The 18,431-nt window shown below is 48.2% G+C and overlaps 1 protein-coding gene and 1 long non-coding RNA gene across 11 annotated transcripts in view; one reads left to right on the top strand and one right to left on the bottom strand.

Moving 5' to 3' along the window:
* The window catches only part of rbfox1 (RNA binding fox-1 homolog 1), a 256,048-nt gene that overhangs the window by 164,385 nt on the left and 73,232 nt on the right, over positions 1-18,431 (bottom strand). The window lies entirely within an intron of this gene.
* Positions 6,366-18,431, top strand: part of LOC127590309 (uncharacterized) — a 59,812-nt gene continuing 47,746 nt past the window's right edge. The window contains exon 1 of the long non-coding RNA XR_007959593.1: positions 6,366-6,416. This is a non-coding gene — a long non-coding RNA (uncharacterized LOC127590309). The remainder of the gene's footprint in view (positions 6,417-18,431) is intronic.

The raw sequence follows: 18,431 nt of genomic DNA on the forward strand, positions 1-18,431 counted from the left end.
ACCGCTTATACGGGGCCGGGTCGCAGGGGCAACAGCTTTAGCAGGGAAGCACAGACTTCCCTCTCCCTAGCTACTTCTTCCAGCTCTCCCCGGGGAATCTGGGTGCTGGGTGACATAGTCTCTCCAGCGTGTCCTGGGTCTTCCTCGGGGTCTCCTCCCGGTGGGACATGACCGGAACAGGACGCATCCGAATCAGATTCCCAAGCCACCTCATCTGGCTCCTCTCGATGTGGAGGAGAAGCGGCTCGACTCTGAGCCCCTCCCGGATGACCGAGCTTCTCACCTTATCTCTAAGGGAGAGCCCGGACACCCTGCGGAGAAAACTCATTTCGGCCGCTTGTAACCGGGATCTCGTTATTTCGGTCACGACCCATAGCTCGTGACCATAGATGAGGGTTGAACCGTAGATCGACCGGTAAATTGAGAGCTTCGCCCTTTGGCTCAGCTCCTTCTTCACCAGACCGATACAACGTCCGCATCACAGCAGACACTGCACCGATCCACCTGTCAATATCCCGCTCGCTCCTGCCCTCACTCGTGAACAAGACCCCAAGATACTTGAACTCCTCCACTTGGGGCAAGATCTCCTCCCCGACCCGGAGGGGGCACTCCACCCTTTTCCGACTAAGGACCATGGTTTCAGATTTGGAGGTGCTAATCTTCATCCCAACCGGTTCACACTCGGCTGCGAAAACGCTCCAGTGAGAGTTGGGGAGCCCTGTTTGAACTAGCCAACAGCACCACATCATCTGAAAAAAGCAGGGATGCAATACTGAGGCCCCCAAAACGGACCCACTCAATGCTTCGGCTGCGCCTAGAAATTCTGTCCATAAAGGTTATGAACAGAATCTGCGACAAAGGGCAGCCTTGGCGGAGTCCTACCCCCACTGGAAACGATTCCGATTTACTCCCGGCAATGCGAACCAATCTCTGACATTGGTGGAATAGTGACCGAACAGCCCGTATCAGGGGGTTCGGTACCCATAACCTCGAAGCACCCCCCACAGAAATCCCCGAGCGACACGGTCAAACGCCTTCTCCAAGTCCACAAAACACATGTAGACTGGTTGAGCGAATTCCCACATACCCTCGAGGACCCTACTAAGGGTGTAGAGCTGGTCCACTGTTCCACGGCCGGGACGAAAACCATACTGCTCCTGCTCAATCTGAGGCTCGACTTCCTGACGGACCCTCCTCTCCAGCACCCCTGAATAGACCTTATCAGGGAGGCTGAGGAGTGTGATCCCTCTGTAGTTGGAGCTTTTTAAAAAGAGGGACTACCACCCCGGTCTACCAATCCAGAGGCACTCTCCCTGTTGACCACACGATGCTGCAGAGGCGTGTCAACCAGGACAGCCCCACAACATCCAGAACCTTGAGGAACTCCGGGCGGATCTCATCCACCCCTGGGCCTTGCCACCGAGGAGCTCCTGAGACGTCGGAGGGTGGACCAGAATTTCCTCGAAGCCGGCCGGAAGTCGGCTTCCATGGCCTCACCAAACTCTTCCCACGCTCGTGTTTTTGCCTCGGCGACCAATAAAACCGCGTTCCACTTGGCCAGTCGATACCCGTCAGCTGCCTCTGGGGTCCCACAAGCCATAAAGGCTCGATAGGACTCCTTCAGCTTGACGACATCCCTTACTGCTGGTGTCCACCAGCGAGTACGGGGGTTGCCGCCACGACAGGCACCAACCACATTACGGCCACAACTCAGATTGGCCGCCTCAACAATAGAGGCACGGAACATGGTCCACTCGGGCTCAATGTCCCCCGCCTCCCCCGGAACATGGGAAAAGCTCTGTCGGAGGTGGGAGTTGAAACTCCTTCTGACAGGGGATTCCGCCAGACGCTCCCAACAAACCCTCACAACAAGTCGATCATCGAACTGCGGCCTAGGGTGTACTGGTGCCAGGTGCACATATGGACACCCTTATGTTTGAACAAGGTGTTTGTTATGGACAATCCGTGGCGAGCACAGAAGTCCAATAACAAAACACCACTCGAGTTCTGATTGGGGGGGCCGTTCCTCCCAATCACGCCCCTCCAGGTCTCACTGTCAATGCCCACGTTCCTCGTTGTGGTTCCCCAGCAGAACAAGGGAGTCCCCAGCAGGAGTACTCTCCAGCACACCCTCCAAGGACTCCAAAAAGGGTGGGTATGCTGAGCTGCTGTTTGGTGCAAATGCACAAACAACAGTCAGGACCCGTCCACCCACCCGAAGGCGAAGGGAGGCAACCGGTGTGAACCCCAATGTACAGGCACTGAGCCGGGGGGCAATGAGTATGCCCACACCTGCTCTGCGCCTCTCACCGTGAGCAACTCCAGAGTGAAAGAGAGCCCAACCCCTCTCGAGAGAACTGGTACGAGAACCCAGGCTGTGTGTGGAAGCAAGTCCGAATATATCCAGTCTGAAATTCTCTGCCTCACACACTAGCTCAGGCTCCTTCCCTGCCAGAGAGGTGACATTCCATGTCCCACGATCTAGCTTCTGCAGCTGAGGATCGGACCGCCAGGGTCACCGCCTTTGGCTGCCGCCCAGCTCACACTGCACCCGACCCCTTTGGCCCCTCTCTTGGGTGGTGAGCCCATGGGAAGGGGGACCCACGTTGCCTCTTCGGGCTGTGCCCCATGGGTGTAGGCCCGGCCACCAGGCGCTTGCCAACGAGCCCCACCTCCAGGCCGAAATCAAAACAAAACAGTGTGGAGTATGGACTGGAAACCCCAAGGTCAAAATGGGAAACACCTCCGAAGGTGGTGGAGAATGAAAGAGCGAAGATCCTGTGGGACTTCCAGATCCAGACTGACAAGATGGTAATGGCGAACCAACCAGATATCGTGATCATAGATAAAGGGCAGAGGAAAGCCGTGGATGTAGCGGTCCCAAATGATGGAAACATCAGAAAGAAGGAACACGAGAAACTCGAGAAATACCAAGGTCTCAGAGAGGAGCTGGAGAGAGCCTGGAAGGTAAAGGTGACAGTCGTGCCTGTGTTGGTCGGAGCACTCAGGGCAGTGACCCCCAAACTCGATGAGTGGTTGCAACAGATCCCGGGAACAACATCGGACATCTCAGTCCAGAAATGTGCAGTGCTGGGAACAGCAAGGATACTGCGCAGAACCCTCAAGCTTCCTGGCCTCTGGTAGAGGACCCGAGCTGAATGAGGGACGGACACCACCCAAGGGGGGGTGAGACGAGGATTTTTTAAATTTTTTTATACCTACACAGTATATATACTGTATTTTCAAAGTGACTTCAACAATTTGTCAGTATCATAAGCCTCTGAATGTATTATTTTAAATAATTTTGTTCTGATACTCCCCATTAATGTGAATGGTTTTCCGTTCCTCACGATTGCGAAATATCCAGCAAAACTAGCGGAATGAGAGATTTTTTTTTTTTATAGCGGCCTGATAGCTCAGTTGGTAAGGTATCGGTTTGACATACGGGAGTCGGTGGCAAAAAAAAGTGAGCATATAACACCATCCAGTTTGGGTCCTTGGGCAAGATCTTTCACGCTAATGCCTACCTCATACAATGATGAGAGACAATAAAATGAATGACATCCCGGCTCAGACGTCGCCCGGCCAAACAAGGTCTGCGGCACGTGCTGGGGAACCAGAGCACCTTGATGAAAAGTGGGCTACTGGAACAAAGCGGAGATGGACGAGATGCGATAACATGGCTCTGTTGGAATGTTACTACTCAAGCAACCCTAGTCAGAGGGGTTACATGCAGAGAATGTGGGCTAAAGGGTTACTTTGAAACCAACAGTCACGGTTGACCACGAAACAACTAGTAACTCACTGTTCCAACATCCACAAACGGCAACTGCTGTCGCAACTTGAGATTGATGAGGTACAACGCAGGTTGCATGTTGAAGGGCCCCAGGCTACCAGATCAGACGAGGAGGTCATACCAGAGATTGGGAGGCAAGTCCCAATGAATGCAGATGATGAGATTGGGAGGCCAGCCCCAATTAATGAAATGCTGAGCGAGGCAGCAACTGACCTGAAAGCTAAGATCATGTAGAGAATGAAAGCTGGGCAATCTAGAAACCGATTACAACTGCTATGTGAACGACCACCTGAAAGTCTCATGGAAAGTGTGAATGCAGCACTGATAGCGATCCCTACCGTAACAATCACGGAAACCAATAAGCTGATATACGCTTCAGCATCAGTGATCCTTGAGATGCTTTATGAGCAACCATGGAAGCCATGAGATACGTTACCCACCATGAAAAAGACGGTTGGAGGCTAAGATCAAGGCGACTCGGAAAGATGTGAGTCAATTGAGAGGTGTGAGGAAAAGGCCGATACCCGAGAGGTACATCCAGATGACCATACCTGACGCACTCGAAACTGCCAAACAAAGGCGCCAAGCCTTGTCCAGCCGCCTAAAGCGGTACACGAAAGAGAATGAGGCCAGACTTATAAACAGGCTGTTCGTAACACAACCTGCGAAAGTGTACGCTCAGTGGCAGGGTCCTAACAACAGAGCTGACCCCCCAAGACTGGAAACTGAAAGGTACTGGAAAGGCATATGGGAGAAGGAGGTTGCACATAACAGCAGTGCACAATGGCTGGTGACCCTGAGAGAGGTGCAGAGACACCTCCCTGAACAGAACCCAGTTACCATAACAGTGGCAGACATACAGGAAAGAGTCTCAGATATTAAGAACTGGACAGTAGATATTGAGGGCAGGTACAAGTACCTCGGTATACCACAAGCCAATGGCAACCTCGAACTGGCAAGAAGGAAAGCGGCTACGGCCAAATACCTCCAGCGAGTGAGGCAAGTCCTAAGAAGCCAGCTCAATGGCAAGAATAAAACCCGGGCAATAAACAGCTATGCCCTGCCAGTGATCAGATACCCTGCAGGAATAATAAGGTGGCCAAAGGAAGAGATTCAGACCACGGACATTAAGACCTGAAGGCTCCTAACCATGCATGGAGGGTTCCATCCCAAATCCAGCACCCTGAGACTATGCGCAAGTCGAAAGGAAGGAGGCCGGGGACTAGTGAGTGTGAGAGCCACTGTCCAGGATGAAAGATCCAAACTCCATGAATACATCAAGGAGAAGGCTCCAACGAATGACTTACTCAGAAAATGTCTCAGACAATGGGGAACAGAAGATGAGGCGCTGGAAGAGGGACCATCATGGGAGGACAGGCCCCTACACGGGATGTACCACTAGACCATAACTGAAGGACAGCACAGAGGCACTCATCCTGGCTGCTCAGGAGCAGGCCCTGACTACCAGAGCCATTGAGGCCCAGATATGCCACACCAGACAAGACCCAAAGTGTACGTTGTGCAAAGAGGCACCTGAGACAATCCAACACATAACTGCAAGGTGTAAGATGCTGGCAGGGAAAGCCTACATGGAATGCCATAACCAGGTGGCTGGCATAGTCCCCCGAAACATCTGTTCGGAGTATGGACTGGAAACCCCAAGATCAAACTGGAAAACACCTGATCACGTGATGATAGGTGAGATCAGGATTTTTTTTTAAAATACATATAATACACACACACACACAAGTGGAAGTGTGTGTGTCCTAAAGCGACAGAAGTGAAGACAGATGGGGAACAGAGCCAGCCACTCCAACTCTTTCATCCCTCATCAAATTATTAATTCACTCACTCCGGCATCAGAAATACACACACACAATTGAATAATAATTGAGATCTACACACACTTCTTCCCCACAATTTGCTACATGGCTGAGCCTGATTAAAGCCAATCGTTAACATCATTAACATATGGTTGTCGCCCTTTCTCCAGCCTTTCTCTGCCTCTTTCATTGAACTCAATGTTATGTTTCCATCCACTCCCGTTTTTGTGATGTCTCACTAGTAGCTAGCATTTCTGTCAGTCAGATTGTGCAATTGTTAAATGCTGGCCCAAAACAGTATAATTAATGTATTGATTGATTCTGCTTGGAACTAACTTAGCCAGGGATAAGCAACTCAAACAATGGAGATGGCCACATTTTTTCATCAGCGCTTATGGGGGGAAAAGGGGGCACATAGTCCCCTAAACTGCCGAACCGAATGACAAAAATGACAACATTTACTGTATGCATGGCCCAATTTTAGTCGGCAGGCAGCCGTGCACTCGGCATGAAAACGGGCGGATATTCATTTTGGTGTTGGGGCCTGTCTCGTCTAGTGTGGACGGGATATGCCTCACTAACGCTGCCGTGCCTATGATGAAAATTTGCTTCATAAAACAGCTGGTGAATTTGATTTCATGTTTTACTTCTCTAAATGGCACTCTCTGTTCAACATTGGGCCGAAAGCACACCAATTTGCCATTTCTTAAACCCCTTTATTTTAACCACCAGTTTCCTTATGATAATAACAGGGTTCGTACGGGTCCTTAAAGTTCATAAAAATCCATAAAAATGATGTTCTTAATTGTCCTTAAATTTCAGGGAAAGCTTCTAAAATGAATAAAAATCCTTAAAAACATTAACATTGTGATGTTCATTTCATTTGTGGATGTCATTTCCCAATCCTTCCAATTACTGTAATAGTTTTGTCGGTAAATGCGCTTGGCACCCTTCCCCTCAAACCCCGCTGTCGGGCGACATGCATTCCTGGTTCCCGATCTGCTTTTTCCGCCGTCTCCGTCAGGTCCGATGATGATCACATGATCACTTCGGGTGATTTCGGGTAACAACAATAGAACGACGCCATGCTTTGTACACACCGCCCGTCGCTACTACCGATTGGATGATTTAGTGAGGTCCTCGGATGGGCACCGCCGGGGCTGGCAGCGGCGCCAGTGGCGCGCCGACAAAACGATCAAACTTGTCTATCGAGAGGAAGTAAAACTCCTAACAAGGTTTCCGTAGGTGAACCTGCGGAAGGATAATTACCGGAGAGCGGCCAGCGCACAATCTCGAACAGCGAGAGCGAAGGGGATCCCGGAGGCTGTCGGCAGCGGCGCCGGCACACCCCACGCCCTGTCCCCCAGAATCCAGAGTGGGAAAAACGGCGGCTGTCACGGTGCGGTGGAACGGCGGCGGGGATGTCACTGGCCCGCCAGTGGGTTGGTCGGTCTGCATCGCACCCGTACCCCCGCTGTCAGCCATTCCTTTCCCCGACCGCCCGCTCTCCTGACGTTCATCCACCAGGGGGGGGGGGTTTCAATGTCTCATACAGGTAGGAAATTTGAAATTTGACCTAGAGTCTGTCAAATAAAAGGTTAGCTGATTGCCCCTAAAGAAAAAATGTGCTCTTCCTTTGGTAGCAATGATTTGAACACCAGCTCAGTGATATGTGGCTTTCTGTTCAGCCCGCATATTGCTGAGCGGGCATTAAATCCACCGTGAATACCCTGCTGAATGGAGAAAAAATCCTTAAAAATGGCTAAGTTAGCCCTCAAACGTCCTGAAAAGGTCCATAAATAAAAAGCAAGTGGGAGAGTGGGAACCCGAATCAATATTTAATGTTATTACAAGTCTTTCAGCCTTTGTGGGGATGTAACACAACCAACGACCAGTGGATGAGGTCGAACAAAACTGGAAACTTTGCAAACAATTATGAGAGCGGCATAGAGAAAGGGGAAACACCAGTGAAAATGCAACTTTGTCATAATGCAAAAACCTTACATTGTGGGGGGAAAATGGCAAATGCCTAAAGAATCTAGTTGTAGTCTTAGATAGTGACCCCACAAAATTCACAGTCTTTGTAAAATCTAAGTCTGACACTATGCTACAGTATGACTTTAAACACTGTGGGGCCTATTTTGTTAAGGTTGCGTAAAATCAATACATCATTTCATTTTTGTTCCAGCCCAAATTGTTTGTTCCAGTCTAATCTCACATGTTTGGACCCATGTTTAGCACATTTGTCTGTTTGTTTGTTATTGAACATATAAATCATACAATACAATAATTAATTGACAAAAGTGAAGGTAAGTAAACATTGTAAAAAGGAAAAGAAAAACAGTCATGATCACAGTTTTATGTTCAAAGGAGTCGTCGTCGGAAAGGCCCTCGTTATCGAGGAATGCGGCCCCCAGGACAGGGCGACGGTTCCTGGTGCTTGTGTCTCCGATGACTGTGGAGGCCCAGTCTTCCCCGAAAACCCCGCCCGCAGGAATGACAGAAGTGGGTTGGGGGGCCGGGAGGTTGCAGGCCCCTCTCCTTCCTCCGCGCTCGCCGGTCCTCCTCCGCAGCGACGCGTCGAGTCTCGAAGACCCGGACCTCGCCCCGCACAGCCCCACGCCAGGCCACCCGATCCGCGGCAAGGTCAGCCCACTGTGCCGGGGGAATCCGGCACCGCTGAAGATGACCCTTTAGCTGGTCTTTGAATCGTCTTTTCGGGGCTCCGCGGGGACGGGTGCCCTCCAGCAACTCCGCGTAGAGGAGCTGCTTCGGGAGACGGTTGTCGGTCATCCGCTGCACGTGGCCGGCCCACCGCAGTTGGGCCAAGGTCATCATGGCCTCGATACTCGTGAGGCCAGCCCGGGTGAGGATCTCATTATTAGTCAATCTCTCCTCCCAGGAAACGTTGAGGAGATATCGGAGTCGTCCTTGGTGGAACCTCTCGAGCCTCTTGATGCTGCTCCGATAGAGGGTCCAACATTCGGCGCCATAGAGAAGGGTCGGGAGGACGACAGACTTATAGACCATGATCTTCGTGTTGGTGGAAATGGCGTGATTCCTGAAGACCCGACGACAGAGGCATCCAAAGGCTGTGTGGGCTGCCTGGATAAGGTGAGTGAGGTCCTCCGTGAGGCCGGCATCCTGCTGGATAATGCTACCCAGGTAAGGGAACGCCGAGACCTGCTCGATGGGTTCGTCGTATATGGTGATTTGGGGTGGATGATGGTTCAGGTGGAGGGTCTTTGTCTTTTTGGTGTTGACGGAGAGGCCAAAGGTCCTGTACCCCGCGGCGAAGCCGTCCGCAATGAGCTGGAGGCCCGCGGAGGAGTTGGAGACCGCAGCATTGTCCAAAAACTCACTAATTTGCTCCCTAAGAGAGTAGAAGTGTGACAGTGCAGAACCCCGACTGAGCCAGTGCAAGTCAGTGTAATAGACAACATCTTCATATTCTGCGAGAATCTCACTTAGAAACTGTTGAAATTGACGGCTCTGGAGCGGATATAGTGAATAGTTTTCATCACCGGTTTCATACCATGTTCGTATCGGAAATGTTTGGCACACAGAACTTGCTGATGAATGATGCAATGAAGTTTTACAGCTTTACCCCCTTCTTCACTTACTTTGTTACTTATTAGTGTTGCTAATCCACTTCGATCGCCGGTAATGGATGGTGCACCATCAGTAATAATCCCAGAAATTTTATTCCACGGGGGTTTCATGTCATCCAGGGCAGTGCAAACAGAAGAGAATATGTCAGTTTCTCTTGTTTGGGTTTTCAGGCTCTGGAGGTCCAGTAGTTCTTCAGTCACGTTCATTTCATTGTCCACTCCCCTCAGAAAAACAAGTAACTGAGCAGTGTCCGAGGCGTCTATGCTTTCGTCGCAAGCCAGCGAAAAAAAAATCTAATTCTTTTCCTCTGTCTCCCAATTGTCTTTTGATGTCCGCTGAGAGCTCTTCAATCCTGCGTGCCACAGTGTTACGTGCCAGGTAGACTTTGGCAAACTCTTGCTGCTTCTCAGGACAAATTTTCTTCACCATCGTCATCATGCAGTCTTTGATAAATTCACCTTTGTTGAAAGTTTGGAATGGTTTGCGATCAGCGTTGCTACTGCATAACTCGCCGCTGTGGCATTTTCGTTTGACTCTCGGGCTCTTGCGAAATACTGCTGCTGTGAGACTAAACAAGCTTCAACTGCTTCATTTTCATGCTGTCTTTCACCGTACACCGGTGTGTACGCCGGTCTTTCCTCGTCTTCAACCGTCACAGTGAAGCCAAGCGCAACATACGTTTCATCATATTTCCTCGTCTTAGCTTACGGGAGACCTCTTTTCTCCGTCTCTCTCCGCTTGTCGACTTCGTGTCTGCACTTCATACTCATACTCTGCTGTGTGCAAAGCACACATGCTCAGTGCAAACAAAACACAGAGTGAATACTCTCTGCATGCACAGACTACTTTGGTTAATCAAATTGTCAGTTGAATTGGGGGTGAGGCAATTCCGTGCGCCGAAACACCTAAATGGGTGCAACACGGACCCAAACATTTGAGACTAGACTCTTCAATGGTGATCACTTGAAGCTCTACACCAGGATCCAATCAGGTTGTAGCAGCATTGTGTGAACTTGCTATGGTTTGCTGTGATGTTTTCATGTTGCACTTTAAAGCAGTTCTCAATTCAATTCTTTTTTTTTCTCTTATGGGCATTTCAGTTTAGCAACAGCATTTATCTGCATCTTACATATGTTTTCCCCGACAGAAAATATTAAATATATACATTGTCTTATTCATATTTTTTCCTGCCAAAGATAAAGAGAGAGGTCAATTTCAAATGATTTTCCTCACTGATTAAAACCAGCTGAAACACCTCACTTAGACACTGTATGAAGACAAGACATCACCGCAGCTAATGGAATCTGAACTGGCTCAATAAGCATTTACATAACAGTCCAGAAATTGATCACACACTCTCTCAGGAAATAAATAACACAATTCAACTGCTTTAATGCAAATGTAGTACCGTATAACCGCACAGTATCATTTGAATAAAAATCAACAACACCAGCTCACTTACATTTGCATAAATACCATGAACACAATATTTTGCATTAGGCCTGAGAGAATCTGGAAAAAAAGGTGATCTGCATTCAACCATTCAGAACTAAAGACGGAATGCCATCTTACACAGAATGCCACACAGAATCGGCGACATTTTCTTTCTTTCTTCCTCATTCTTTATTGAACTGTCAAAAAAGATCTATTTCAAGCATACGAGGTGAACGAGTGGGCTTCAATTTATTGTGTGGCGTCACACATGCGGTGAAACATGCATTCCCGTTTGATCCCACAACTCTTTCATTAATGATTCTGTTTGTATACAATACATGTCCCTAATCTGATTATCTGCTCTCAAGTACTGCTATACTTTAAATTGCACTGTTCTGTTGGAAGACATCTTTTCCTCAAGCAGCTGAGCAAAAGGGTGGAACTGAATGAACAATCATAGGGAATGTCAAAGAAACACTGAAGACATAATGCACAATTTTCAGGTTGACTCCATAATGAGCGAAAAAGCTCCAAAAACGAAAGTAAAGCTGGTAATTACAGTGTATGCGAGCAAGAATAGACACACTGCATACTCTATATGTGCACACTCTCACAAGACAGTCAGAAATTCCGCTTCGGGAAAATTATCTGTGTGTAGGTGTGTGCATGTGTGTGCTACTCCTTTGCAAAAGTGCTTGCATCGGCAGGTTCACCCTGAGAGCCTCTCAAATCAAATGACCAAGAATAATGTGCAGAAAACCGCTGAGGATGGCAAGACTACACACCCACACACTCGCGCACACGCACAGACACACGCACACACCATTTCTTTACTTGTTTTATTTCTTTTCTTTCCTTAAAGCTTTCCCAGATTAGATTTTGTCCGGTCTTTTTTTCAAACACTCATCTCTGTCGGTGTTAGTAGTTACACTAAAATCAACATCTCTTGATAAGATACTGAATCAACTATGCAATATATTATGAGTGCTTGTTTCTATTTAAAAAAAACATTTTAAAAAAACATTCCATCAACAATTATCGAGAGTGACCATATGCAAGAGCCAATATTATATATAATTACAATATAACAATATACCGGTAATAAAAAAATATAATAATGAACAATATAAGTTCAGCAGTAGATGCAAATAAATGCTGTATACTGATTTAAAATAATGTTCCTATTAATTAAAACACGACTGTGAATCTCATGTACACAAACATTACACCAAGTCAAGTCAACAGTGTTTCTAGAGCACATGTGCATGTGTGCATGTAGATGGTCATGTGTGTTCGCGCACGCATGTGTGCGCGTGTGTATGTTGCGTGCACACTGGTCCTGGGCCAGTGACGAGCACAGCGCAGCGTTGTGGATGCTGTATAACAAATAGGACCTGTCAGCTCAGGCGGGGGAGAGCGAGAGACAGCACAGATGATTGATTACTACAGTGTGTGTGTATGGGTGTGTCTCCCCTGACCACCAGCCTCCCTTCACCAACCCTCCTTTCACACACACACACACACACACACACACACTTTGCACGAAACAGAGGCGCTGATGTCAACTCTTTTACCTTACAAGTAAGAAGTGGGAGGAATTGCCTCAAATAGTGTTATTTAGGATTCTTCCATATTGGATGTAGGATAGGATCCAATCGAGAAGGGAAATCCGAATATGTTTTTAAATCACAAACACACATAGGGGGGTATTATTGGAACACAAATAAGAATACATGCAGACTTCAATCTATATCTAGGTCAAAAATATGCATATCTGTCAGCATAGACACAAATGTCTAACATGAATCAAAAAGGCCATGACACAAATGTGAAATGAGAATATACAAATAAGTTTGCAAAAATATGGACGTAAAGCATATGATCTGTAAACATTGAGACTCCTGATTGGCTGTATGCTCACATGTGACTTTTGCTAAGAGATGACAAGCCGATTGAAAAACTGAATCAAGTGTGGCCTACATATGGCATATGAATATCGTATCTATCCATTCAGTTTCTAAAGACTTTGTTGTCCTTAGGGTGGTGTTAAGGCTGGAGCTTCATTGCTGCTAGTAAGTATTAAGAGCAGGGCGACACCCTGAAATATGGTTCTCATTAGGACCATAAGATACTTTTTCATTCTTAGGAAAATGGGAGACCATTTTGACCATTTCGGTTTGCGTTGTTGCATCGTTCTTTTGATGAAAGAGTGTTTAGTCCTCTTCTACTGCAAGTGTCAATGGGGAGAGATTTGTCTCCAAATTATATCCACGATTTTCACATGTGACCCCAAATCTATTGGTGATTAACATGTATTTTTTTAAGTTGTGCAAAGGCAAAATACAATTGAGGGAAACAAATTGTGGTCATATTGTGTTGAATGAATAAACAGAAAAGATCAGATAAAAGCTCAATATCGGTTCTTCAATATCAAATTTTTAACAAAGAACGTGTCACGAAGCAAGGTGGTGGAGGACCCCCAAAAAGCCGGCAGGAGAGAGAAGCAGGGTGTATTTGAAGAAGTGTATTGATAAAACACAGAAAAATAAATCCTAAACAAACAAAGGCCAAAGTATCAAACAAAAACCCATGACTGAAGCTCAAAACGATCAATAACTGAAACATGACCAAAAACATGACCTAAACTTGACCAACAAACAAACATGACAGCAGCAAAGAGCAACAATGACCCGACCATGAGTTGTCGGCCGGGAGCCCTTTTAAAGCCACTAATTACCTAACGACCAACAGGTGTGCAGCTGCATGTAAAAGCCCCACAGTGTCACCTGTTGGTCACAAACCAAAACATGACAGAACGGCAGATGACTGGTCCATATTTCGTGCAAACAACAACACTGCCTCCTAACGGCCAGAGGAGGGATGTCCTTTCACCATTTGTGTAAAAAATGGGCGTGTCTGATGATCCATAAATGCATAATAATGCATAACCTCCCTGAACAGAACCCAGTTACCATAACAGTGGCAGACATACAGGAAAGAGTCTCAGACATAAAGAACTGGACAGCACCAGGCCCGGACATAATCCACACCTACTGGCTAAAGAAACTCACAGCACTCCATGAGCGCCTAGCAGCACAAATGAACCAGCTGCTGAGGGATGGGACTCACCCAGGATGGCTAACCGAAGGGCAAACGATCCTGATCATGAAGGATCCCTCGAAGGGTGCAGTCCCATCCAACTATCGGCCAATAACCTGTCTCTCCACAACATGGAATCAGGCATAATTGCGGCTAAGATAAGTGAACACATGGATCAATATATGAGCGAAGCACAGAAGGGCATTGGTAGAGATACCAGAGGAGCCAAACATCAGCTACTGGTTGACAGAACAGTCGCACAAGACTGCAGGTCCCGACATACCAACCTGTGCACAGCCTGGATTGATTACAAGAAAGCCTATGACTCGATGCCACACACATGGATCACTGAATGCTTGGAGTTGTATAAGGTGAACAGGACCCTAAGAGCCTTCGTTGCAAACTCGATGAGGATGTGGAAAACCACACTTGAAGCCAATGGCAAGCCACTTACCCAAGTGTCCATCAAATGTGGCATATACCAAGGTGATGCACTCTCCCCACTGCTGTTCTGCATAGGACTGAACCCCCTGAGCCAAGTAATCACCAAGAAATGGAACTACAATCAGTCACCTCCTCTACATGGATGACATAAAGCTGTATGCTAAGAGCCAAAGGGACATAGACTCCCTAATCCACACAACCAGGATCTACAGCAGCGACATCAGGATTTCATTCGGGCTTGAGAAATGTAGTCGGATGGTGACTAAGAGAGCAAAGGTAGTCCGCACTGAAGGGGTCCCTGAAGGAACAATAGCAGACATTGAGGACAACTACAAGTACCTCCGTATACCACAAGCCAATGGCAACCTCGAACTGGCAACAAGGAAAGCGGCAACGGCCAAATACCTCCAGCGAGTGAGGCAAGTCCTAAAAGCCTGCCATTGATCAGATACCCTGCAGAAATAATAAGGCAGCCATAGGAAGAGATTCAGACCACAGACGTTATGACCCGAAGGCTCCTAATCATGATTGGAGGGTTCCATCCCAAATCCAGCACCCTGAGACTGTACGCAAGCCGAAAGGAAGGAGGCCAGGGACTAGTAAGTGTGAGAGCCACTGTCCAGGATGAAACATCCAAGCTCCATGAATACATCAAGGAGAAGGCTCCAACGGATGACGTACTCAGAGAATGTCTCAGACAATGGGGAGCACAAGATGAGGCGCTGGAAGAGGGACCATCATGGGATGACAAGCCCCTACACGGGATGTGCCACCGGACCATAACTGAATTGGCCGATCTCAAGAAGTCTTATCAGTGGCTAGCGAGGGCTGGCCTGAAGGACAGCACAGAGGCACTTATCCTGGCTGCTCAGGAGCAGCCCCTGACCACCAGAGCCATTGAGGCCCAGATATACCACACCAGACAAGGCCCAAGGTGTAGGTTGTGCAAAGAGGCACCTGAGACGATCCAACACATCAGAATCAGAATCAGAATCAGAATCTGAATCAGAATCGTCTTTATTGGCCAAGCATGTAGAACACACAAGGAATTTGTCTCCGGTATAACACGCTGCACTAGTATCATCGTAAACAACAAAATCATTGAACCATTTTAGAGTAACCAATAGTTATGTAGTACCATTTTGTAGTACAAAAAGAGTGACTACGTCAGTGACTGTTTAAGGAGTTAATGGCTAGAGGGAAGAAGCTGTTTAAGTGTATACTGGATTTGGTGCGCATGGATCTGTAGCGTCTGCCTGAGGGGAGTGGCTGGAAAAGGGCAGGGTGCGGGGGATCCAGGAGGATTTTCCGTGCCCTTGTCTTGATTCTTGCAGTGTGCAAGTCCTCAAGAGTGGGAAAGGCGGTGCCAACGATTTTCTCCGCCGTCCTAACTGTCCGTTGAAGTTGGATTTTGTCCTTTTTTGTGGCGGCCCCAAACCAAACCGTGATGGAAGAACACAGGATTGATTCGATGGCTGCCGTGTAGAACTGTCGTAGCACCTCCTGTGGCAGGCCATGCTTCCTCAGCAGCCTCAGGAAGTACATCCGCTGCCGGGCCCTTTTCAGGATGGAGATGGTGTTGACTTCCCACTTCATGTCCTGGGAGACTGTGATTCCCAGGAACTTGAAGGTCTCGACGGTTGACACAGGGCAGTTGGATAGTGTGAGGGGCAACTGTGGAGAAGAATGTTTCCTGAAGTCCACGATCATCTCTACAGTCTTGAGCGTGTTCAGTCCGAGGTTGTGTCGGCTGCACCAGAGCTCCAGCTGCTCCACTTGTTGGCGGTACGCAGACTCGTCGCCGTCTTTGATGAGACCGATGACCGTGGTGTCGTCTGCGAACTTTATGAGTTTGACAGCTGGATCTGTTGTGTAGAGAGAGAAGAGCAGTGGAGAGAGGAGACATCACTGTGGGGCTCCAGTGCTGGTGGTGCGTATTGATGATGTTGTTGCTCCCAGTCTCACCTGTTGTGTCCGTCCCGTCAGGAAGCTGAGGATCCACTGGCAGATCGTAGGAGACACACCGAGGTGGAGAAGTTTGGGGGTGAGGAGTTCCGGGATGATGGTGTTGAACGCAGAGCTGAAATCCACAAACAGAATCCTTGCGTAGGTCCCTGTGCTGTCGAGGTGCTCGAGGATGTAGTGCAGACCTATGTTGACTGCGTCTTCCACAGACCTGTTTGCCCGGTAGGCAAACTGGAGAGGGTCCAGCAGGGGTCCAGTGACGTTCTTTAGGTGGTTCAACACAAGGCGTTCAAAGGACTTCATGACCACAGACGTCAGGGCGACGTTCAGTTCAGTTCCGATGTTGCTGATTTCTTGGCAACTGGGATGATGGTAGACTGTTTTAAGAAGGATGGGACCTCACAGCTCCAGGGATCTGTTGAAGATTTGTGTGAAGACCGGAGGCAGCTGGTCAGCGCAGACTTTCAGGCAGGAGGGGGACACTTTGTCGGGCCCCTGAGCTTTTTTGATCTTTTGCTGTTTGAAGAGCCGTCTCACGTAATTGTTCGTGGATCTGTAGTGGAGAAAAAGAGGGTGGGGGAGTAGGTGGACTGGTTTCTGGTAGAGGTGTGTGTGTGTGTGGGAAATGGGGGTGTCCTTTTCAAATCGGCAGGAAAACATGTTTAGTTCATTAGCAAGATCCTTATTTTTCACTGTTTGGGGGGATGGCATTCTATAGTTAGTGATTGCTTTCAGGTCATTCCATACAGATGCAGAGTCGTTAGCAGAGAACTGGTTTTTCAGCCTCTCCGCATAGCTTCTCTTAGCGATGTTAATTTCCTTTGTCAATTGGTTTCTGGCGCGTTTGTACAGTGCCTGATCTCCACTTCTAAATGCGGCCTCTTTCTCTTTCCTGAGTTGCCTGAGTTTGGGAGTAAACCATGGCTTGTTATTGTTGAAGGAGAGGAAGGACTTCGTTGGTACACACATGTCCTCACAGAAACTGATGTATGATGTGAAACAGTGTCTGTGTATTCATCCAGTGTGCCCGTTGAAGTTTCAAAGACGCCCCAATCAGTGCAGTCTAAGCATTCTTGTAGAGCTGGCTTTGCTTCATCTGTCCATTTTTTCACAGTCTTAACAACCGGTTTAACACATTTGAGTTTCTGTCTGTATGTAGGTATTAAGTGGATTAAATTGTGGTCAGAAAGACCCAATGCTGCACGGGCGACCGATCGGTATGCATTTTTGATTGTTGTATAGCAGTGGTCTAGAATGTTGCCTTCTCTGGTGAAACAGTCGATGTGCTGCTTATATCTGGGAAGTTCACGGTTAAGATGTGCTCTATTAAAATCGCCCAAAATGATCAGGGGTGACTCTGGGTATTTTAGTTCGAGTTTGTTTACTTGTTCGGCTAGCGTTTGTATCGCCGTGTTAGCGTTAGCTTGTGGCGCAATGTAAACACCGACTAGTAAAAAGGAGGTGAACTCACGTGGCGAGTAGAATGGCTTGCAGTTTAAAGACAGCGACTCCAGGTGCGGGCTGTAGTGTGCGTCCAGCTTCGTGACATCAGTGCACCAGTCTTCGTTAATATAGAAGCAAATCCCACCACCTTTCGATTTCCGTGATAGCTCCGTGTCGCGGTCGGCTCAGAGAAGGCGGAAACCGGGTAGATGTAGCGCGGAATCCGGGTGGCGGTCACTGAGCCAGGTTTCAGTGAAGCAGAGCGCAGCAGAACGTGCAAAGGTTTTGTTGGTCTTTGTGAGGAGAAGAAGTTCATCCATCTTGTTTGACAGAGATCGTAGATTAGCAAGATGGATCGATGGGAGCGGGGTTCGAAATCCGTGCTGCCGGAGCTTGACGAGCACGCCGGCTCGCTTCCCCCTCCTCCGGCGGCGTTTCCATGCTCCGTACAGCGCAGCTGCTCTGCTCGCGATTAGCTCTGAAAAACCTTGTGGATTTTCGTGTGCTGGTGAAAAAAGACCGAGCGTAGACTCCCCAAAGCGCAGCAACTTTTCCCTCGTGTAAGTAAGCCGCTCAGGGTCGCCAAAAACAAACGAAAATGACAAAAACAGGGATAATACTAGGGAGCGTGTGACTGAGGCTTCCATACCTGTCGGCGCCTGATGAATTGTTGCAACGTGTAAGATGCTGGCAGGGAAAGCCTACATGGAACGCCATAACCAGGTGGCTGGCATAGTCTCCCGAAACATCTGTTCGGAGTATGGTCTGGAAACCCCAAGATCAAAATGGGAAACACCTCCGAAGGTGGTGGAGAA

This window comes from Hippocampus zosterae, chromosome 17, assembly GCF_025434085.1.
Source record: "Hippocampus zosterae strain Florida chromosome 17, ASM2543408v3, whole genome shotgun sequence".
Taxonomy (NCBI): domain Eukaryota; kingdom Metazoa; phylum Chordata; class Actinopteri; order Syngnathiformes; family Syngnathidae; genus Hippocampus; species Hippocampus zosterae.